The 25137-nt window shown below is 38.1% G+C and overlaps 1 protein-coding gene across 1 annotated transcript in view; it reads left to right on the top strand.

The window, feature by feature from the left end:
• Window positions 1-11520: 11520 nt before the first annotated feature.
• The window catches only part of PROSER2 (proline and serine rich 2), a 41677-nt gene continuing 28060 nt past the window's right edge, over window positions 11521-25137 (top strand). The window contains exon 1 of the mRNA XM_054593464.1: window positions 11521-11650. The gene's annotated coding sequence lies outside the window, so the exon portion shown is untranslated. The remainder of the gene's footprint in view (window positions 11651-25137) is intronic.

A 25137-nucleotide genomic window follows, 5' to 3' on the forward strand; every position in this document is an offset into this window, starting at 1 on the left:
AACCTAGAAGAAGGGGTTTTGCTTTCTTATCCTCAGTGTAACCGATGACTGTCCTCTGACTTCAAACCATGACTCCTAGCTCTACTTTAGCTCCCCTTGCCTTCCTGAAATCATACAATATGAACCTCTTTGTTCCCCCAAAGAGCTGCTGGTGTTACAAAGTTGAGGAGTCACAGAAGGTATTACCATACAATTTGCAAACACTTCACATTTAATGTCAGACATCATTGCTTCCTTAAAGTTCCATTATTTGCCACACAAAAACTGTTTTATAACCAGGTCTCTCCATAGGGCTGGCTTTCTATCATGTTTCTAGCTAGCTCTCCCCATCCTCACCTCTCTAGACTCTTCCATTTCTTTCTTCAGGATCCCATCCCCCCACCCTGAGATGCCAGGGAATTAATTACTCCTATTCCTGTATCATGCAGAATAATTTCACATTTTTAAAAAAAGTTTATATTTCTCCCATCTCAAGCATTCTGAGAAGAAAGCTCAAAGTTTCAAAACCAAATGGGCTGATGGATGCTGATTTTCAAATTCAAATTCAAAATATAACATTTTCAGCATATTATGTTTTATTATTTCAAGAAAGATTTCAAAACTGAAACAAAAAAAAGATTTGTGCAGTGTATGGAGAAGGTGCTGTGACTGACTGAAGGTGTCAAAAGTGAAGGTTTGTGAAGTTTTGTGCTGGAGATTTCTCGCTGGATGATGCTCCGTGGTCAGGTAGACCAGTTGAACTTGATAGTGATCAAATCGAGACATTAATTGAAAACAATGTTATACCATGAGGGAGGCAGCCAACATACTCAAAATATCCAAATCAATAAAGTTATTGGTGAAAATGAAAAATGTGTCTTTTATTTTACAGAAAAAAACATACAGACTTTTTGGTCAACCTAATACCTTTTGTCCCCAGTTGCAATTGTAGGACAAGAGGGGGAAAATTCCTCATTTGATTACTCACAGCAGATGTTGGTAGCATCTGGTGTGATTTCCCTCTTCTTTTCCTGTTGTCATTCTCTGTAGGGGAGTTTTAAAAAACCCATTTGCCAATCTAGAAATTGAAATAAAATATTTTAAGCTTATCAAAGAATTGCCAATGAGATTTTCCTCTCCTCCTGCCAATGGAAATGCAAGTAAGACCCAGAGTCTGGGAGCCTGGTGACGTCCACGTGCCCTAATCCGAATCAAGTTGTTGGGTCTATAAAGTTAGAGATCACACTGGACTTCGTGGCCCTGCTTGGTGAATTTTTTGTCCTCATTTCCTGAGTTGCAGCACTAGGTAAAGTGCTCACTCAAAACTCAGGGAATCCTCAAGTTCAGGGTAACATCAAAAAAGAAGTTATGTCATAGATCACAACAGAATTGTATAAAAAAAAGTCAGCCCTCAAACTTAGAGATATGGTATCATTAAATCTTTTAACTAAAATGGGTTTACAAGAATTCGTCTTAGCAAGGTAACACAAACTACTGTACAAATATTAAATACTCCACTCACTATATTCACATTACCTTTTTTTGTTAATTGTATTTTTTCCATTACTATTTAACCCCCTTATACCCTCTTGCCCCCAGCAATCACCGCACTGTTGTCTATGTCCATGAATCCTTTTTCCTTTTTGCTCAATCTCTCTACCCCTTAACATCCACCTCAATAGTTGTTATCCTGTTCTCTCTCTCTGAGTTTATCTCTATTTTGCTTGTTAGTTCAGTTTGTTCTACAGTTTGTTCAGTTTGTACATACAGATGAAATCATATGGTATTTATCTTTCTCTGACTGGCTTATTTCATTAACATAATGTTCCCAAGGTCCAATCATGCTGTCACAAAGGGTAAAACCTTCTTTTTTATGGCCAAGTAATATTTCATTATGTAAATATCCCATAGTTGTTTCATCCACTCATCTACTAATGGACACTTGGGCCGCTTCCGTAACTTGGTTGTAAATAATGCTGCAATGAACATAGGGGTGCTTATGTTCTTTTAAATTGTTTTTTGTTTCTCCAGATATATTCTCAGAAGTGGGATCACTGGGTCAAAAGGCAGATACATTTTTAATTTTTTGAGCTACCTACATACTGCTTTCCACAGTTGTTGCACCAGTCTGCATTCCCACCAACAATGCAAAAGTGTTCTCTTTTCTCCACATCCTCACCAGCACTTGTTGTTTGTTGATTTATTGATGATAGCCATTCTGACAGATGTAAGGTGATATCTCACCATGGTTTTAATTTGCATTTCTCTGATAATTAGTGATGTTGAGCATTTTTCATATGTCTATTGGCCATTTGCATGCCCTCTTTAGAGAACTGTCTATTCAGGTCCTTTGTTCAGTTTTTAATTGGATTGTTTGGGTTTTTTTGGTGTTGAGTTTTATAAGTTCTTTCTAAAATTTGGATATTAACCCCTTATCAGATATATTGGCAAATAAGTTCTGCTAGTCCATGGGTTGTCTTTTTATTTTGTTGATGGCCTCCTTTGCTGTGCAAAAACTTTTGAGTTTTATGTAGTCCCATTTGTTTATTTTTTTTCTTTTGTTTCCCTTCCCTGGGGAGATATGTCAGATAAAATATTGCTATGACAGATGTCTGAGATTTTATTGCCTACGTTTTCTTCTAGGATTTTTATGGTTTCGGGTCTAATAGTTAAGTCTTTAATCTATTTTGAATTTATTCCTGTGTGTGGGATAAGAAGGTAGTCTAGTTTCATTTTCTCCATGTATTTGTACAATTTTCCCAATATCGTTTACTGAATAAACTACCTATCAAGATTCTGATGTCGTATTTCACAGAACTAGAACTAATATTTTAAAAACTTCATATGGAACCACAAAATGTCCCGCATAGCAACAGCAATCCTGAGGGGGAAAAAACAAAGTTGGAGGAATTACACTACCTAATATCAAACTATACTACAAGGCCATAGTAATCAAAATACCATGGTACCGTCATAAAGAACAGACACATAAATCAATGGAACAGAATAGAGAGCCCAGAAATAAACCCACGTCTTCATAGTCAATTAATATTTGACAGAGGAAGCAAGCTCACATTTCCTTCCAAATGTGCTACCTTCTATGTCTGTACTAAAATGGTACTGGGTCTCACTGGGTCCTGCTCTTACCTGACATTCACGTAAAGCCAGTTTCAGCCCATAATCAAATATCCTAAAAACAAAGTTCACTCCAAAAGCATTCAGGAGGAATGCAGGTATTAGTGAAGGTCTGGTGGGAAGATGGACAGTTAAGATAATTACACAGGAAATTTCCTAAGTCTGTTCTTTACAAGTTTCTCTCTCCCTCAGCAGCTGCCTTATCACATTACCCTAGACATTTTAGGTTCCCAAACAGTCCGCTTTACATACTTTATCTGTAAACCAAAATCTAGGCAAAGGTCAGAGGAAGCAAAACAAGTTGTCCTCAGCCAAATTTTAACCACCAATTACTCCTCAGGCTTCTCTCTGGTTGAATGTATTCCATTTTACTATTTTCATTTACAGAATCACTCACATTCTACCTAGGGATTAACAGATTGTTAGTGAATAGCCAACTTATCATCTGATTCTTGTCTGTATCATCCCAACCCCTCCTGGAATATAAATTCTGTGCAGACAGGAAGCTTATGTAGGCCATTCACAGTTGTGTCTCCTAGGCCTTACCCATAGTAATACCTGGCACCTAAGAGACTACAGATAATTTTTGGATAAAAAATGAATGCACCATATACCCTCTTTTCCTGTTTGGACCTCAGTCACTTGGCAGGTCCTAGAGCTTGTATGAGCAGTTGTTCACCAGGGACCATTTGGAGTCTGGCTTCTTTTTCAGAACTTTTATCATTAAATTTTAGGGATAACTTACTTAGCATTTTCTTCCATATTTGTTTCTTCCACATATGTTTCTCCTTCAAATATTGATCTGGAATACAGGCAAGGTAACACATCATCTACTTGCTTTCAGGAAGTATGGAATATTTCTTTATTGTTTTTAAAAAGTTTTTCTCTAAACTCATCACCAAAAAAAGCCTCCAGGTTGTAATTTCCTCATCTAAAGAAGTCGAATAATTATCTCCTATTTTTTAAATCAAGAAATTTTGCTAGGAAGTCATCCTTCAAGTGCATCAATTTCTTCCTTCTATCCATCATCTATCCAATATCTATTGTATGTTTAATATAAACCAAATTCTATTCTATGCATGTTGGCACTTATTGTCTCATATAAAAAAAATAATATACATTAGTCTGTGTTGATTTATATAAGTAATAGAGTCACAAAAGAAAAATTGGGACATATACAATAGTATAAATAAGAATCATATAATCATGTGTTATAAAGTTGTACAATTGGAATCTGTATGGTTTTATTAACCAATGACACCCAAAAGAATTTAATAAAAAATTTAAAAAATAATAACTAAAAAAATCACATAATCAGAATCAGAACAGTAACTATCACCTTTTTCATATATTTACTTCTAGTTTGTCATATATACATGCATTTTCCATAGCTGAAATAAAAATTTACATACAATTTTGCAATGTTCTTCCCCCCACCCTTAACAATAATTTAGATATTTACTTGTTCATGAAAAATTCCTTATTTTAATAGCTGCATAATAGTTTTATTTGAACTTCACCTAATTTTGGTTGTTTTTGTTTCAAATTTTCTGACATTATTAAAAAAGGAGACAACATATATCTTTATGCACAAGATTTTGTGCTCATTTCTGGTTATTTTTACAGAAACCTAGCTATAGAATTATAGGGTCAAAGTACAAATATTTTAAGGCTCTTGAAATGGTTCACAAAATTGCTTTCCAATAAAGTTATATCAGCTTATAATATATAAAATTGCCTATTTAACTGCACTCCTGCCAATATTGAATATTAGAATTTAAGAAAATATTTCCTAACTTAATATGTGCAAATATTGTACTTTATTTTAAATTTTTATTTTTTAAAATTACTAGGTAGTCCAAATACTTTAAAATATAATTACACAGACACACACACAGCTAACTACTAACCATCTTTATTTTCTTTTTAAGGAAATTTTTTCATTGAGTTATTAGTTTTCTTATCAACTTGTATGTACTCTTGTTTGAGGATAAAATTAACTGTCAGGTTTGATGTGCATAGTTCTTCAGGAATGTTTTTCCTTTTCAAATTTTGCTGATAATATTTTAATCATCGGAACTTTTAATTTTTTATGTAATCTACTCTAATGGTCATTTTCTATACAATTTCCCCATTTTTTATATTCCCCCATCTTGAGGTCACAGAAAGATTTGCCTAAATTTTCTTCTAATTTTAAAATTCTTTAATGTAGCTGAAATTTCTTTTAGCACATAATGAAAGGTAAACGTTCCATTTGATTATCTCTTCAAGTTACTAGTTTTCTCAAGCTCATTTACTGAGAATCTGTCTCATTATTTATTTTAGATAAGTTTTATCACACATTAAAGTAACACTATATAAACACTATCTTTTTTCTGGATTATCTATTCTATTCTGTTATTTAAATCATTCAGCATTCATTATTTTTCTGTTACACTTTATTTTTTAATACCTTTTTTAAAAAGATTTTATTTATTTATTTTTAGAGAGGGGAAGGGAGGGAGAAAGAGAGGGAGAGAAACATCAATGTGTGATTGCCTCTCACACATCCCCTGCTGGGGACCTGGTCCACAACACAGGCATGTGCCCCTACTGAAAAATCAAACCAGTGACCCTTTGATTTGCAGGCCAGCACCCAATCCACTGAGCAACACCAGCCAGGGCCTTCTGTTACACTTTAAATTATTATAGCCATATACTTGTTTCAAAAGTAAACAGGACAATTTACTATGTTTTTCTTAATTTTCATAATTTTCTTAACCCTTCTTATCTGCTATTAATGTATGTAAACATTAAAATAATTTTATAGGGAAAATCAAGATGGTGGAGGAGTGAGTGGAAGTCACACTGACCTCCTCTCAGGACCAATCTGGAATTACAACTAAATTGTGGAGAAATCACCTGGAACAAACAACTGAACAATAGCGAGAGAGGAGCCTTATAACTTCAGACAAACAGAAGAATCAGCTTTAGCACAACCTAACTGGTAAGGAGTACGGAAGAGACTCAAGAAGACTGGCGGGGCACCCACGGGTGGGTGGCAGCACCAGGAGGATATTGAAATGGCCAGTTGGATCCCCTTGAGGAGAGCGGGGTGTAAACCATAAGCAGGGATCTCCAGCCTACAGCACCAGAGCCCAAAACTACACAGATAACAGCCACCTATGAAAAGTAGCAGGATTTCTCTCTGCCAGAGACAGGAGGCTGGAGACGCAAAGAGATTTTTAAAGAGCCAACGCATATTATTTTATTTGCAGCCACTTACCCTGGTATCTGGCAAAAGCAGGGGCAGAGTGGGCTAGAGATGCCTGAGGGGAGACTGGGAACAGAGGCTTTGGGTAGAGAACTGAGAGAGTAGCCAGTGGGATCCTGGTGTTGACTCATCCCCATATGGCAGCAGCCATCTGGCTCAGGCAGACCACTCCCCTGAGCAGCAGCAGCTGAGAGGACACAATAACCCCCAAGCCCAAGAGGGACTCTGCCCTGCCCTGAGATGTCTAAGCCTAACTGCTGAGTGCAGAGTGACTAGATTAACAGCTGAAGGAGACAGCCACAGACAGTAGACTCCTGGAACAGCCTGCCTAAGGTCAGACAGGGTCAACATCTGACATCATCAGAGGCAGATCCAGAAAGAAAAAACAGCAGTCTCTTACCATAGAAGTTCACACCACAAAGCCAGGAAATCAAGACAGATCAATTTACGAAGCGGAAGCAAAAAAGAAGAGTCTCGCAAATAATGGGAAGACAAAGAAATATCCCCCACTCAAAGGGAAAGGAGGGATCCCCAGAAAGAGAACTAAATGAAATAGAGGCAAGTAAACTATTAGATATTGAGTTCCAAACAACGGTTCTAAGGAAGCTCAATGAGCTCAGTGAGCTTAGAGAGAATTACAAAAAACTACAGTGAAACTACGAGGAACTTAATGCAAACTATGTCAGCATGAAAAAGGACATAGAAACTACCAATAAGCAACAAGAGGAAAGGAAGAATACAATTTCTGAATTGAAGAACACCGTAGAAGGAATCCAAAGAAGGCTAGATTAAGCAGAGGATCGAATCAGTGAGCTGGAGGATAAGGTAGAAAAAAGCTCCCAGAAAGAGCAAGAAAATGAAAAAACACTAAAAAACAATGAGGCATTGAGGGAAATGCAGGACAACCTGAAATGTAATAATACCCATATAATAGGGATACCAGAAGGAGAAGCAGAGGAGCAAGGGATAGAGAACCTGTTTGAAAAAGTCATGATGGAAAACTTCCCTCATTGAAGGAGAGAAAAAGTGACACAAATCCAGGAAGTACAGAGGGTCCCATTCAAGAGGAACCCAATGAGGCCCGCTCCAAGACACATCATCATTAAAATGGCAAATATCAAAGACAAACAGAGAATCCTAAATGAAGCAAGGGAGAAACAGGTAGTAACACAAAAGGGAGCCCTGATAAGGCCAGCAGCTGACTTCTCAAGACAAACACTGCAAGCCAGAAGGGAATGGCAAGAAATATTCCAAGTAATGAAAAGCAAAGGTCTGCAACCAAGACTGCTCTACCCATCAAGGCTCTCAATTAAAATGGAAGGCAAAATAAGGAGTTTCCCAGACAAAAAGAAGTCCAAAAGAATACACCTCCATCAAACCAGCATTGCATATCTTAGGACTGCTTTAAGAAGATGAAGAAGAAGAGTCTATGAATACCCAGTCCTTTCACAGTCTCCAATACTTGATATTACCAATATTTTTAATTCTTATTAATCCGTTTGTGACAATGATGTGTTAGATTTTTTCCTTTATTATTTGCTGAAACTAAACCTGTTTTTGTATATTTCTTGCCTAATTCTATTATTTTAAAAATATATAAGTGGCTTTTTCATATTCTTTAGCCATTTTTTGAGTAGTTTGTAGAATTTTTTTCCCTAAAAAAAACAAACTATTAACCCTTTTTTAGATGTGTTGCAAATACTTTCTTATTCTGTTACTTGTCCTTTAACTTTTTTTATGTGTATATTACTGTATAGCCTTAAGTGTTTAATATAGTCATATTGTCAATATTTTACTTTATAGCTTCTGGGTTTGAATATGTTACTTCAGGGTAAGAAAAATAGTATTTTGTATTTTCTCCTAAAACTCCTTAGATTTTACATACTGATTTTTAACTCATCTGAATATTTTTTGTACAATGTGTAAAATAGGGCTCTATATTTGTTTTATTTCAAGTAATAGTGGTCCATGCACCTTATTTGTTGAATAAGCCTTATTTTCCCCACTGAGTTGAAATATCAGTTTAATCATATATTACACTGTTAGACAGATATATATGTTTGTTTCTAGAATGCTCATTTTATTTCATTGATCTACTTGATTATTTCTGTGCTGGTGTCATGCTGTTTTAATTGCTGAGACTTTATAATGGATTTAAAGTTATTAATATTTCATAATGGATCTTGATATTTAAAAAATAAATAAAATCAGTCTGCATTTTTTTAAAAATGAAAGAAAGAAAGAAGGAACACCTACCTTTTGTGACAACATGGATGGAACTGGAGAATACTATGCTAAGTGAAATAAGCTAGTCGGTGAAAAACAAATACCCTATGATCTCACCTATATGTGGAATCTATTCAACAAAATAAAGAGCAAAATAAACCACAGGCATGGAAACATGGAGCAGACAAAAAGTGACCAGAGGGGATGGAGAAGGAAGACAATGGTGGAAAGGAGAAGGAACTAGACAAAGAACATGTATGAATGACCCATGGACATGGACAACAGATTAGGAATTGACTGTGGGAGAGGGGGCGGGGTCATGGGATGGGTGGAGGAGGGAAAAGCAGGAAAAAATTGAGACAACTGTAATAGAATAAACAGGATTTTTAAAAATAAAATTTAAAATAATAAAAAATAAAATAAAATAATTTTATAGCCTCATTGTACAATGAAGAACTGAGTCAAAAAGCATACATAGTTCAAGGTTACACATGTTCTCAGTGGAAGAGGCAGAAAACAAAATCCTGTCTTTGACATTTCCCCTTGCAGATCTGAAGTGCTATAATTTTTTAGTAAAAACTCATGAAATTTCTTACTAACCATTTTCTTTCTTTTCCTGTCTGCCCCTCTCCAGTGGCCATCACAGATATTGCACTTTCTCAAATCAATTTTATACATAGTACTGTAATTATTTTCATAAAATAAAACATTTAGCTCAACTTTTTAATTTACTTTAAAAGTTTTAATTGGCACAATTCATAAGAGCAACTGTCCAATATTTGGGGGTCATGTGTTACCAGCAGTTTTAGTCCTCAGAAGGCATTTATTAAAAAGTTGAGTAAATAAAAGTACAATTTTATAAATTTCATGGGTTTTAATAGTAACAACAGCATATACAAAGACCCTCCAGTGTTTGTTTCCTTTCCTCCTGGACATTATCTAAGTACTTTCATGAATAACTCTTTAAATTCCCCCTCTAAGCCATTTCTTGTGTTGTTGTTGGTTTGTTTTTTTTTAACCTCACTTCATGTCCTCTCTCTTAGTCCTTTTGTGTGTGCTCAGTTGGCACAAAGGGGTCTAGACAGGGGTGCAGAGGGGACTGGGAGCCAGCCTGTGCTCAGACAGTCACACTGGGCCCTGGCTAGGTCTACACCAGTCCAGAGGAAGGGCCACCTCTGTAATTCCCACAAAGATCTGGGATGTACAATACTAGCAGGGGCTGGCCTCATCTTCCCTGCTGTCTCTTGGTTCAGACCCCAGTCTTGTTTTCTTCCCTATTCATTTCCTGCCCCCTCTTCTTTTTCTTTTGCCCTTCATCCTTCCTAATCTCATCATCCTCCTATTTCTCCCTTCTTATTTCCTCTCGACCTATAAGAAAAGATATTGTGTAAATTAAATTTTTACACAAAAGATGAGTACAATAAGTTTTTTAACTTTAAAAAACTTAGCTGAAATATGTTTATACATCAAAAGCTTAACGAAGCAAAAAGTACAATAATAAAAAAAAAATTCAGGGAAGCACTTACCAGAAATTGCCTATATTACCTTTCATCCGGGGGTGTTTAATATTATTTAACCTTTACTTAACCAATGCACGATAAACGCATTAGTATTTAACACTAACAGAGAACAAAACTTTGAAGGAGAACAAAAGATCATAAACAGAGAACTTAGGTCCATTATTCATCAAGGATTAAGGACTGATAGAATTGATTCTCTCCTGGATTTGGTTCAGAAAGAGGGGCATAATCATACTTGCCTAATTAACTAGCACGTTGGATAGATTAAAGTGCTTTGCCAACATTAATTAAAGATGCAGGGAGTTAAGACGAGGCCAATGTATTATTAGAGAAAAAGTTTTCTTCCCTTTAATCAGGTATCTTTTCCTGGGGCGGGCAGAGGAATGATCTAAGGACTAAGGAATTGGGGTTCAGCCCTGAGGGCTGGCAGTGACTCGGCCATTCTGTGCAACCAACCCCTTCCTTCCTGAATTTTCTGTAAAATGGGGAGAAACACAAAAAACATTTTGGAATAGAGTTGATTATAATGTCCACCATTTGCGTATATAACAAACCCTACAAATAATAAAAACCCATAACTCTTGCTTTCTCCGTCCCTAGAGAGTTGTTCCATCCCGTGGAAACACTGGTAACATTAACTTCCACCACCTTACAAAGCCTTCCACACCAGCTTATTACCTCAGTCGTTATTTCCAGTGATAGAGTCAAGGAGATAATAGCACCAAGCAATGGGGTCAAAAAACCTTTGGACGAGTTTCTTCACCTCTCTGAACCTGTTTTCCTCAAATTACTCCTCTGTAAAATGAGGGCAAGAAATCAGACGACTGTTCTGAGGATTAAATGAAATGTGTGTACGTTAAATGCCTTGTCCAAAGGTCATAAATATTCGATAAATAGTAGTTATTATTACTGTCCTTAAATACAATCTCTCAAAGCTGATGGAGTTGGGGGGGGGGGCGGCGGTAAGGGGACAGAGGAGGGAATCTCCTGCTTCTTCAAAGCCTCAGACGTAAACTATTGCTTTTCTCTGCGCGTGTCACTCAGAGATGGCAGGTGGAGTTTCACTCAGGTGGTCTCGGATGCAAACCTCATTCCGAGACAGAGGATCCCTGCCAGAGGCGGTTCCGGGCAGCACTGGCGTAGGGATCTGTCCCTTTAATGCTCCGGGAGTGCGCTTGAAGGGGCTGAGCCCGACTGGTGGGCCTACGCTGGGGGTGACGGTCAGCGCGCGGCGGGGCTGGGTGAGCGCGCGGCGGGGCTGGGTGAGCGCGCGGCGGGGCGGGGGTAGCGGGCGCGCGACCGGGAGGTGCTCCGCGCGTGAGCGAGCGCGCGGTCGCAGAGCGCGAGGCCGGGCCGGGAAGCGCGCAGAAGTGCGCGCACAGCAGGAGAGTGCGCGTTGGGACTGCGAACGCTCTGCTGGGCGGCCCCGGGCGGTTGGCGAGAAGTACGAGAGCTGACCGGCTACCAGGCGGCGCGAGGGCTTCGGGTGGCGGTCCGGGTGGACACCTGCGGTCCCCAGCGAGGGGACTCCTGCCAGGTGAGTGAGAACTTTTCTGTCGCCGACAGGGTTACAGCGGCAGGGTTACGTCCTGGCAGCCGGTCCCCTCGCCTGTCACGTCGGTGAGCCGGGCGGCAGTTGGAGTCTGATGAGGGAAGCTAAAGTCGGGTGGGTTTCAAGTAGAGAATACCCCCTTGTCTTACGACCCGCTGCCTGCGTTTCCCACGCTTCCCTGCAGTGCACTTCTTGCGTGGATCTCTTCTTGCGCGCTCTCCCTCTCCACGTCGTTTGTTCCGGCTCCTGGAAGTTAGGGAAGATTGGCGCAATGCGATGGACCGTAATCAACCTGGTGGCCTCACTCAACCCCGGTCCCTCTTTTGGGATTTCAGGGGTTCGCGCGCACCCCTGTCGCGGGCGTTGGGGAGGACGTGGCGTTTTCCTGCTCTGAGGTTGTTCTGTTGCGGGGGGCGCGCTTGGTGGTCGGTGATAACGTGCTCAGCTTTGGACACAGAGCGGTCCTGGGTGCCCCTAACAACCCCCTGTCCTCACCACCCTTCACGGATCTGTGTGAGGGAATCGTCGCCCCGCTTTGCGCCTTGGCCCTCAAACTCATTGGGACGCTCTGTCCCTTCCGAGGCGGAGAGGAGGGTGGGAGCCTAATGTTGACAGGAGGTGGCTAAAGCCACCTGTTAAACTGGTTCAAAATGACCAGTAGCTTTTCGCCCCTACCCGTGTTCCCCAACCCCAGACCCCCAACAGGTAACTGAAGCACGCAGGCAGGTGCAGGATCTGCGAGTGAGCCTGGGCGGGAGGGATTAAAAAGAGAGAAGAAAATGTGGTCGATGTGATGCAATTTAACAAAAGGCAATAAAATAAACGCCAGTATTTCTCAAGGCTTTGAAACTTTCCCAGTATTGTTTTATGCAATCTAAATTTAATCATCTAGCTTTTTTTTTTTTTTAACCGCAGGAACTAACCTCGGAAAACTTTTAACTCTTTGTCAGAGTTAAAGGAGTTGGTGTAAAGCAGAAAACTTAAAGTGAGTTAAGGAAAATTATTTTGGGAGTCTCCCCCACCCCAAGCAGAGTGAAACGTTCAGGTCTGTTGCTGGAAACTGTAGGAAGAAGGCTCCTTCTAGCTCCAATTTTAATGGAGAATACATTTTTTTAAACCTGTATATGTGAAAGGTATAGAAATACTAAACCAGGTATAAGTATAAACTTGAGGAAAATACTTGCAGGGAAACATTTATTAAAGATACTTTTCTGCTTCATTTTTTTTTTTTAAGCACTACATACTTAGTGCTCTAGCATGCGCTACGAAGTTTGCCCTCAGAGTTCCATGTCTGAATGTTACAGATTGTTTTTCTAGGTGGAGGAGGTATTTTCCTTCATGAGGTCAATGTGGAAATACAAACAAATGCCTTATTTACTTGGGACTGGGTGGGAAGGGTGGAAGTTGTCTAAAATCTCTCTTGCCAAACCTGACAACGTATGTATGGAATCTTGTGTATTTTCTTGCCCAGACCAGTTATAGCCATTTTTAAGTGACTGGATATGGATCTTGTAACAGCACTTCAAATGAGCTTTCCTTTGAAAATTCTGGTTGCTGTTCATTTACAAGTAACACATTTTCTCTATTACTAGAGATCAGAAAGCAAAGATGAAAATGCTAATTTAGAAAAAACCTAGGAAGAGGAGACAGAGATGCTTTTAAGAAAATTTGAGTGTGTTTGACTCTATGATGGCCTCTTTGTGGCAGGGGGGGATTTGCCTGTTTTGGTAAAAGCCCTGCTGTTCATTTATTCATGCAGCCATATTTATAGACTATTTGAGCACCTACAATGTGCTGGGCACTGAGCTAGTCATTAAGCATATAAACATATCTAGATAATGGCCATATGGTCCAAACTGATTAAAACCAGATCAAGTAAGCCTTCCTAAGGAGCTGAAGATACACCTGGTCCTGGTTCCAAAGTTCTCAGACACCTAAGGAGCCTATAGTTGTCACCCCGTGTTGATTCTAAAGATCATCTCAAATAACGACAAGAGGTGGAGTAGAGCCTTGAAGCCTGAAGGGAGAGAGGTGGAGCAGAGAACAGGAGATCCTCTGGAACAAAAACTTCAAGTGCATCTTATCTACATGGTTGTGGGACAGCCGCCAGTGGCACAGAGGCTATTTGGGGGTAGGTGCCAGGGAATCCCAGGAGCATCCCAGAACTTGAGCTCTTTCCTTGGCTGGTGAAGGGCAGCATTTCGTTTCAGTTTCCATGCTCTTTCTGGTGGCAGTGGTGGTGGCTTCCTAGCTGCACTCTAAAGAGGATAGGCTGGGCAACTCTCCCTCACTATCCTGCAGCATTCCGCCTCCCCTCCCCCCCCCCCCACTTCAATCTTTGAGGGAGTCCAGGAGCCCTTGTCGAAAAGCCTCTGTTAACATTGACACAGTGGGGTCCATAGAGTGGTCAATGGTAACAGCCTCTGTAGACAACTACCGTGAAGCTGCACCTCTCAATAATGCCCGTGTCCTTCTTTGGATCTCGCAGCATTAATCTGGAAACCTATTTTAAGAAAGTAGGTGCTGGGTTTGTAATCCATGCAGTCAGGTAAAGGAATGTGCAGGGCAGAACACTCCACCTAGCTTTATTGGAATGGGATGTCATAGCTCCTTATGAATGTGTATCTTTAGACTGGGTATTTCCAAAGACTCTAGCACCATGAAGACTTGCTTGTCTCATCTCGTCTCCTCTCTCTTCTCTCCTCTTCTCTTCTCTTCTCTTCTCTTCTCTTCTCTTCTCTTCTCTTCTCTTCTCTCTCTCTCATCGGGTAACATTATATTTATCATTTTAAAGTGTGTAAGTCAGTGGCATTAAGTATACTCACATTATATGTGTTTATTTTTTCTGTAGAGGTCTACAGATAGATATTCATTAAATGACCTTTTTCAATTGCATTATTCCTCACTAAATTTGTATCTTCTTAACATGTCAACAGCTGAGATATACTGAAAAATCCCACTAATAATGAGGGATGTGACATCTCCTGGTACTATTGAGATTACCTGTGCATACTACTTTATATTTTAATATCTAACAATATGCATTTGTAAGTTTATATTGTTAGATATACAAAATCTAATAGGAATTAAACTTTTATCATTACATAGTTACTTTTATCACTACTGAGATTTTTCACCTCAAAGTCTATTTTTCTTCATGTAATGTAGCCATAGTGATCTTTTCATTGTTTCTGTTAATATTTGCTTGATGTATCTTTACCCATCCTTTTTATTTTCTTTTAAATATCTTTACTGAGGCCCTGACAGGTGTGGTTCAGTTAGTTGGGCATTGTCCCTCAAAGCAAAAGGTTACCAGTTCAGTTCCCAGCAAGGCACATGCCTTGGTTGCAGATTTGGTCCCTGGTGGGGTGTGTATGAAAGACAGCCATTAGATGCCTCTCTCTCACATCAGCTGGCCAGTGTTTCTCTCTTGCAACAGTGTTTCTCTTCCTCCCTTTCCCTCTCTCTAAAAATAAAGAAATAAAATCTTTTTAAAATTATATATCTTTACTGAAGTATAATTGACATTCAATAAACTGCACATATTTGAAGCGTAAAAAACATATATATCCACAGTGTTGTGAAACCACCACCACTATCTGATTCCAGAACTTTTTCATTACCCCAAAAGGAAAACCCATATCCATTAAGCAATTACTCCTTCATTTCCACCCTACTCCAGCCACTGGCAACCACTAATCTGTTTTCTATCCCTATGGATTCGTCTATTCTGGACATTGCATATAAATGGAATCCTACAATATGTGGCCTTTGTGTCAAGTTTGTTGCACTAACGATACTTTCAAGATTCATGCATACTGTGTAGCATGTATCAGTACCTCATTCATTTTTATTACCAAATAATATTCCATTGTGTAGATGTGCCACAATTTGTTTTCTTCATTAGCTCATGGACATCTGAGTAGTTTCCCCTTTTAGCTATTGTGAATAATTCTGCTATGACCATTTGTTTGAACACTTGTTTTCAGTTCCTTTGGGTCTTTACCTCAGAGTGGAATTCCTGAATAACATAATAATTCAATGTTTAACCTATTAAGGAATCACCTTTTTTACATGGTGATTGCACCACTTTACGTGTCCACCAGAAATGAAGGAAGGGTTCAACTTCTCCACATCCTTACCAACACTTGTGGTTTTCCATGTTTTGGTTTTTTTTAATTGCCGTCCTAGTGGGCATGAAGTATTGGGTTGGACAAAAAGTTCATTTGCTTTTTTTCTGTACAGTGGCTCTAGTAGTGCTTAGTTGTCTTTAACATCATTCCAAACAATTTTGTTAGATTGTATTGTGACAGCTGTCATATTAGCATACATTAAAAAAACTTACCAAAATTGGTGAATTTTGTGTAGCTATTTTAATGTTGAAGACTGAAGAAAATAAGCAACACTTTCAGCATATATTATGCTTTATTATTTCAAGACAGGTAAAAACACAACTGAAATGCAAAAAAAGATTTGTGCAGTGTATGGAGAAAGTGCTGTGACCGATCAAATGTGTCAAAAATGGTATGTGAAGTTTCATGCTGGAGATTTCTCACTGGACAATGCTCCCTGGTTGGGTAGACCAGTTGAGGCTGATAGCAATCAAATCAAGACATTAATTGAAAACAATATTGTTATACCACATGGAAGATAGCTGACATACTCAAATATCCCAATCAATAAAGTTACTGGTGAAAATGAAAAATGTGTCTTTTATGGAAAAAACTAAACAGACTTTTTTGGCCAACCCAATAGTATCTCATTGCAGTTTTGATTTGCTATTTCCCTAATGGCTAATAATGTTGAGCATTTTTTTCATGTGCTTGTCAGCCACTTACAGATCTTCTTTGGAGAAATATCTGTTCAGTGACTTGATTTGTATTTTGTATTAAGTTTTATTTATTTTTATAGGGCTCAGTTTGTATATTATGTTCCTTGTCAAATCTTCACTCCTCAAAACAAATGTTGTTTTGTTTTGTTTTTTTGTTTTCTTTTTCAGGATTCTGTTGCTCCTTCTAGGAGACTAGCTGTCTGACTAGTGCTCTGAAATATTTAATATTCTGCTTATTTTAGTTATTGATCCAAAGACCTGAGGTGTTCATCTATTCATTCAGTGACATTTGTAGACTGTTAGGGCACCCACAGTGTGCAGAGCACTGAGCCAGTCATTGGGCGTGCAAACATAATCAGGCCTCCTGAACCTCTGTTTTTGATGTTTGCAGGTTACAGTTTATCTATTTCAATTAACAGGTCAGTAGAGCCTAGCATAGGGAAAAAGAGCAGTACTAAACTGGAAATGAGAGGATCCACCTCAGATGTCATCACCAAATAGCTGTGTGATCCTAGGAACTTTCTGGAACTTGATTTCCTGGTTGATAAAATTTGTGGCAGGACTAAGTGAAGTCTCAGCTCCTCTCAGACTTTGAAACTGGAGATTTTGAATTAATGATTCACCACAGCTTTCCTTTACAAACCTAATTCTGTGAGTGTATTTAAAATAGTTTATTTTGTACAACCTAATTAAAGGAATTTTCTTTTGTGGGCGGGGGGGGACCATACAAAACTCAACCAGTGAATGCATAAATAGGTGGAACAACTAATCGACGTTTCTCTCTGTCTCCCTTCCTCTGTTTCTCTAAAAAATAATCAGTGAATAAAAAAGATATTTAATGGTGCATATGGTATTTTTTCAGGGGGGTTGAAGAGGTTTGTGAACATTTAAGTTTCTACTATGCATGGCACAACTGGGAATATAGAAATGAATGAGGTGTGTTCCCTGCCCTTGAGAAACTATGATTCAGTAAAGGAAAGAAAATAAATGTCATGTGTGAGTTGATAGCAGGGGCCCACAAGTCTTTTGGAAGCAGAGGACAGGGATCCTTTCTTTCGTGGGTGTCACAAAATCTGTTGGAGAATGTATCGTTGGAGCTGGGCCACAAGGAGAGGATAGTGGAAAATTAGAATGGCAAAATTGTGGCTTTGATTATCGTGATGAAGAGTTTAGCTTTGATTTCGGGGCACTAACCACTGAAGGTTGATGAGCAGGGTTGTGATAGCAGATCTGTATTCTGGCTTTACTGTGCAGTAAACATTTGTCTACTGAGGGAATAACTTGAAGTTGGGTGGGATGTTCAGGGTTAAGGAAGGGGGGATAGAAAGATGAACACAGAGATAATATGGTACAAATGAGGAAAGGGCACCAAAAATATCAAATGTCAAATAGAAGTTTTGGTGCAAAAAAGTTGCAAAAAAGTATTATGTTAGAGTGGAGAGCTAAAGACCTAGACTCAGTTCTTTTGGACTCAACTTGCCAAATCAACTTGCAGGCTTTGGACCTCAGTTTCCTCATATGCTAACTTGTCCTCCACATGCACTGGATAACTGGTGAATGTGTTGAGTGAGCTGCTGCTAATGCAGGCACCTTCACTTTATGAATCATATATATTTAAAATGTATGTGAGGAAAATATGGTCTAAATTAGACATTTTTTCCTGTTGATCCCTATTGTGATTTTAGAGGTATCTTCTGAGGAAAAACATTTTAGTATCAACATGTAATAAAACCATACTTAAACAAAAATTTTATATCAGGAAACACTTCTCCTTTTTACAATGTTAATTATCAGTTCAATTCCAAAAACATTAGGTTATCTATGCAAAATTACTGCTTTTCAGTTATTTTTGGACTTCATAAATGATATCTCCATATGATTCAGTCTAATAATTGCAAGCTCTTAGGCTTTTGTACTGTGAAGGAAACCAACAACAAAATGGAAAGACAACTTATTGAATGGGAGAAGATATTGGCAAATGATAACATCCAATAAGAGGTTAATATCCAAAATATATAAAGAACTCATACAAGTCAACATAATAAAAATCCAATTAAAAATGGGCAGAGAACATGAATAGACACTTCTCCCAAGATGCTCAACATCACTAATCATCAGGGAAATGCAAATTAAAACCACAATGAGATGTCACCTCACACCTGTTAGAATGTATTAAAATGGCTATCACCAAAAAGCCAACAAAGAAAAAGTGTTGGCAAGGATGAGGAAGAAAGGGAACCCTTGTGCACTATTGGTGAGATTGCAGATTGGTGCAGCTACTGTGGAAAACAGTGGCAGTTCCTCAAAGTGTTAAAAATAGAACTACCTTATGACCCAGCAGTCCCACTTCTGGGCATTTATCTAAAGAAATCCAAGATACTAATTTGAAAAGATATATGCACCCCTATTCATTGCAGCATTATGTATGATAGCCAAGATATGGATGCAACCTAAGTGTCTATTGATAGATTAATGAATAAAGAATATTACTCAGCATAAAATAAAACAAAATCTTGCAATTTGCAACAACATGAATGGACCTAAAAGGTATTATGCTAAGGTGAAAAAGGTCAGATACAGAAAGACCAATATCATATGATTTCATTTTTATGTGGAACCACCCCCCCCCCCCGCGCCCAAAATGAATAAATAAAATGAAACAGGAAGAAAATCCTAGATAGAGAGAACAAATTTATGGTTGCCAGATTGAGGGTGGGTGGGGGGGAGGGGTTAAAAATGGACAAAAAGGTGAAGAGAATTGGGGATAAACAGCCAGTTATAAAATCAGTCATGGGGATATAAAGAATAACATGGGGAATACAGTCAATAATATTGCAACTATGTATGGTGTCAGATGGGTACTAAACTTATTGTGGTGACCATCACTTTTATAAGATATGTACATGTCTGATCACTATGTTGTACTTCTGAAGCTAATATGGTATGCCAACTATAATTTTAAAATAATTTTTAAAAAAGAATAGTCAGTGAACTTGAAAATTCACATAAAAATACAGCATTTTTATATACAGCATTTCTTAGGTTATTCTCATTTAATCAGGATGTTAGTTTCATTTTAGTTTTCCAAGGTGATAAGGTTTACCAAGAGGCCTTTGTTAGCATTTAAATAATTATCAGGCTCCAGTTGAGTTACGTAGAGGTGCTGTGTTTTCTCCAAGAGAGGTTAATATGTGGTCCTTGAACTACTGACACATGTCATCTTAACTCTTAGTTGGACTCATCCAGTCTTTTCAACCAATATTTGGTTGTCCCCATTTCTTGAAGAAGTGCTGAAAACCTCTTATATCTTCCTCTTTATTTAAACTGGGATATGAATTTGTGCCCAGAGGCCTGGATTTGAAGTGAATGATTTGAGCAATTTGTTATTAAGTTTCCAGGGAGTATCTAAGAAGAGCCTGAAGCGAAGGGAGCCTCTGTACACACAGGTCAAATGTACTTAACTCCCTTCTCCCCAGACAGGACTAACAAAGAGATTTTGGAAGATATGGTTAAAGTTTGATGCAGTGGACTGACCCAGCAGGTCTTATGCGAGCTGTGTTTTTCCCCTGGCTTAGATTTAAATCTGTTCAATTTGAGTAAGATGTGTAAGCCAGATATCTGCTTCCAATCTATCCAGGGGTTATAAAGTTGAAAGATAAATGAACGTGCTCTATGTCAACTATGTTTTTATTATGAAGATGAATGAAAAATTTAGCTAAGAATGTGGAGCTTCTCAGAAAAAAATTATAAAACAAGAAGGTATAATTATTACTTTCAAGTAAGAACTACATGTTATCTCACCAGAGTAGCATTGAGTGAATGCTCTTGTAATATTTGCTGAATAAATAAAGAAAAAGCACACAAGCTTGTTCAATGAAGAACAACTGAACCTGGGATTTTCTTCTTCTTTTTTTAATTGCTAAAGAATCCAGAAATGAAGTTGGCATATAGAACGTCAAATTTTTTAAATGAGCTAAGAATAAAATTTTGAAAGGTCTATCTTTGCAATAGAACTAGGTTTTCCCCTTGGTGGTGTTTATCTATCTGTTTGCTTCTTCCTAGGTCATAATGTTTTGTTACTAGCAACTAATCTGAAATCTAGCCAGGTTTTTTTCAGGTGAGGTTTAAATTTAGGAAAATCTAATTTCCACATCTTCTGTTCAATGATAGATCACGCACTGGTAGTAGGAGACTTCTTCCCTCAGGGCCTACAAACCAGCCTGCCTAGGCAAGGCCTCTATCCTGAACCTGTTTGCTTAATGTAGGCAAATCAATTACTTTCATGTGGCTTATGGCCCTGAAGAAAATACTGCCTCCTATTAATAGTTAAAAAACTATTCACATTTGAGACAGTCTGAAATCAACCTTGTTTTTCTACATTGTTCAGAAAGAGCCTTCAAAAACAAACAAACAAAAAAAGATCTAAAATGAAAGCATGTAATTGCTCTGGAGAAGTAAAATTACTAATCTTTAAAATGTTTAATTGTATTTAATACCCTTGAGTGCCAGTTAGAGCTTAAGGTCCTAAATTCTTACAGAAGACATCTCAGAAAAGAAAAAAGCCTGTCAGAGAAAAGGCAGAATCAAATGAAACAGATGCTAAACCATGGAGCACCTCAACGTTTGAAAACTCCAGGACAACACTTAACTGCACAGCCAGCCCTTCCAGTACCAACCAGCCTCAAGCTGAGGTGGGTTTTCCTGTGATTTGCAGTGCAGGGTGACAATCCTAGTTTGCTACTTTATCTAGTGAATATTTTTGGAAGCATTCTTTTCTCTCAAAGGTGATTATTTTCTTGACATTGAAAAAGAATGCAAACTTAAAAAAAGTTACTATATATTTATTTTACTTCAGCCTGTTTGTGTGGAGACCCATTTTTGAAGTTAATTTGGTCATGGGTTGTATCTGTAGATGCACATGCATTCATAATGATATTAATTACATGTTAACATTGGGAAGCATTTCTGATTTAATGGATCTGGTGTATCTATTGGTGCCAGTTTTTTTTTGCATATTATTTGTGAAGCTAAGTGAAGCAGCTCCCCTAAGGCTGTGTATGAAGTTACCCCTCTGATGCTCCCCACTTGCCCTTGATTGAAATCTATAGGTTAAATGAGAGCAATTTCTCCTAAATTTGAAGGAGTTGGTCTCTTACATACAATCGAGGGCATAAAGGATGGTCACCGCAATATAAACATGTTTGAAACACTCCTAAGTGTTTAAACTTTTCTTTTAAATTAAAGATCTGTTTTAAGGAAACTCTAATTTTTAAAAAAAAGGTGTTTTTTAGAATTTTAAAATATAAATTTTGTGTAAGTAATGGATATTAAGTCTGTATTTTGTGACAAATATTTTCCAAAATCCTGTGGCTACATAGAGAGAGAGAGAAAGAGAGAGAGAGTGAACATGCGCTTTCCTTACAAGGAGCTTAAAGTCTAACTGAGGAAAAAAAGAAATGCATACTTAAGAAACCTGATGGGATCAATTGTATCTGACAGACAAAATGGCATTGTGTAGTTAACAAATGGTGAAATATAAACAGTAAGGCTAGAAGGTGCCTGGTGGAGCGGTCAGTGATGAGTTGCACTATGAAGGAAGGCTTGGCAAGGTCTGGTACAGTTTTTGAGCCAAGCTTTAAAGACAGAGAGGAAAGTGTCAGGGTGGGAGGGGGACAGTCAAAACATAGCTCACAACTAAGCAGAGTACTTAGGGGACCAGGCGGGATAAAGTTTATATTGTGGAAAATAAGGTTGAAGAGATAAGGTTAGGGCTGATTCCAAAGAGACTTAAAGCGCTCTGTTCCTACAGATAGGTTCCTTGGCAGCATAGATTAGGAAAATGAAAAGTGCCAACTTCAACAGGCTTGTGGTACCAAAAGTAATCCAGGATTATGTAAGCACTACTTGCAATCCACTGGTGAATGTTGGAATATTTATTTTATTTTTAACAAAGTTTTAGTGAGTAGAAAACTTGGAAGAAAATGAGCTACAGGACCAAAAACTACTTTAATCTCTCTAATAGGTCAGTTAGTAGACTACATGTGCCTATATGTGCATCTTCAGTACAGTGACGGGTGGGAGGTTAAAGAGACTGTACTTTATGTGTAAAATTGGAGCTAGAGCTGAGTTCTCAGAATTACCAGATGTTCTGTGATAACTATGATAAAGTCATTTTTATGGAGTTTGCGAATTATTTTTAGGGGAGAAATGAAATGATTAATTTAGTCAAGAATGTTAGTCTCAAAGTTGAACAATATGAAAGAATTTCAGTACTCAGTCTCCTTTTAACTTAGAAATTGGGTTAATAATACAATACAAAAGAGTCTTGGCATCATCCATAGCTTCATCACCTAGTTAATGTCTTACTGTATTACAACTAGTTTTTGTTAGCACATGTTACAGGAATTAACACAGGGCCAGGTAGAAAATATAAAAGTAGCACTCCCATCTGCTTTGTTCAAGTAAATCAGAGCAAAGTGCCTATCACATCAATACATGTTTAAATGAATGTATATTATCAAGAGCTACTAGCATTAAGGCCAACAATGACTGTTTTGTGTTTACTGACTACTTCATCTAAGAGTGTGTACATTCCACTAATGACGGCCATCCTCTTTATTTTCACCCACTGCCTAACCATATGAAAAAGCCCATTCATGACTCACAAACAGTTCCCACTGTAAAACTCCTTCATTTTTAATGTTCTTGAAGAAAACCTTCATTTTTAATGTTCTTGGAGAAATGATAGGTGAGGAAAAAACCTATCTTTTTGATAATGGCTTGGTTGTTAAATCATATTAGGATTTCTCATGGTATAGCTTTAAAGATAGTTTCTCTCCTAAGATTGATTTTCTAGATTTGGGAACAAATCATCATAAAATTCCTGTTATTGAAAGTAGGAGAGAATGAGATGATCAAAGAGTAGGGCTTAGGTGGAACATTGATCCTGCCCTAGTGTTGAGTCTGACATGGGAAGGGGAAGGGAGATAATTTTAAGAAGCTTATTACTACCCCTTTTCCATCTAAGCTGTGCTTCTGCTGCCTATATCTTAGCACTGTGGTTAATAGTGGGGTTACTAGACAGGGATGAGGAGCTATAAACCTGTATCATGGGGTTCAGAATCCTGGGACCCCCACCTGGATCTTCTCTTTTGTGACGCGTTTATCTTGGCAATGAGTTGGAGTAGTTCTCTTTTAAAGGGTATTACAGACATGCTAAGCAAAATTAGTTCCAGCTCACTTGGTTAAGATGGATAAGTTTCCTATTTATGTTCAGAACTAGCACAGACAATACTCACCCCTGTGATTTTGTTTAGCCTGCCTGTTGGGAATGTTAAGTCTTACAGGGTATGATTCCCTTCTCCCCACTAGAAAGTACCAAGACAAATAGTTGAATGTGAGGGATCTTAATATATTGGTAGTTCCAGCTTAGATTCTTCCATAAATTGGGTCAGGTCAACTTTTCCTGGTAAATTTTCAACTCGCTTGTGATCCAAGAAAAGTTTATCTTCAGGGCGTCTTCCTCTTTCCATGCCATCTGCAGCACTTCCCTCCTAAACTGCCCCAGGCTTCTAGATTGTCTTCTCTTCTTCCCTCATTAAATCATACACAACGTTAACAGAAAAGTGGCAGGCTGTAGAAGTAAAAAAAAAACAAATAAAAAAGAACTCTCTGCCTTATAGATACTTGGCCTTTTGGAGGTTTCCAGGTGATAAAATGATCTGATAAGTCATAATTCTTAAAACACAAATCTTCCTTTTCTGGCTCTCCAGCAGTAGGAGTCAGGCGTGTGACAAGCAGGTGGTATTCTATGAGTAACAAAACAGGTGATACTCTGGGAAAATCAAGTGGTGCCTCCCACTCCCACCCATTTCCGCCACTGGCATATGTTCCTGGTTATGGATGTAAAATACAGGGTTGTGTCTGGTTTATATTTATATAAATGGAATTGTGCTAAGAATACAATTATAACTGTTTACTCAACACATTTTAAGGTCTGTGCATGCCATTGTCAACTTGATTACTCCTGACTAATACATGGTATTCCACAATAAAAGCATTTACCAGGTTTCTGCTTGTTCTTGGAGTTCATAGTGGGTTATGTACCGAGACTGCTGCCAGCACTACTCAACTGCAAGCCACACTGTGATAACCATCCTCACACGTGTTTCCCTCCTTTCCTAAGAGAAATTTCCTCTGGAGTAGACTGAACAGTGGGATTTGGGGCTCACAGGACTTACTTAATTTCACTAAATACTGCCAGATTAGTCTACAGAATGGCTGTATTAGTTTAACACTCCCAACAGTAGTACATGAGGGTCCCAGTTTCCCCACATCCTTGCTGATATTTGTTATTTTTAATTGTCTAATTTTTGCCAAGACAGTAGATAGAAGTAATGTCTTATGTTAATTTTAACTTGAACTTCTTTTGTTTACTAGTAAGGTTGCACATCTCTCACATACTTCTTAATCATTTGAATTTCCCTCTTGTAAACTGCCTAATCATAGTCCTTATTTTTGTTTTTTTCCCTGATGACTTTCCTGTCTTTTTTCCAATTTTCAAAAGTTTTTCATATATTCTAGCATTTCATATATCAATGCATTTTCTTAGACATAGTAAACATCTACCAGCCTGCCACTT

Source organism: Pteronotus mesoamericanus, unplaced genomic scaffold, assembly GCF_021234165.1.
Source record: "Pteronotus mesoamericanus isolate MK-2021 breed Mesoamerican mustached bat unplaced genomic scaffold, CSHL_Meso_final contig_130, whole genome shotgun sequence".
Lineage (NCBI taxonomy): Eukaryota > Metazoa > Chordata > Mammalia > Chiroptera > Mormoopidae > Pteronotus > Pteronotus mesoamericanus.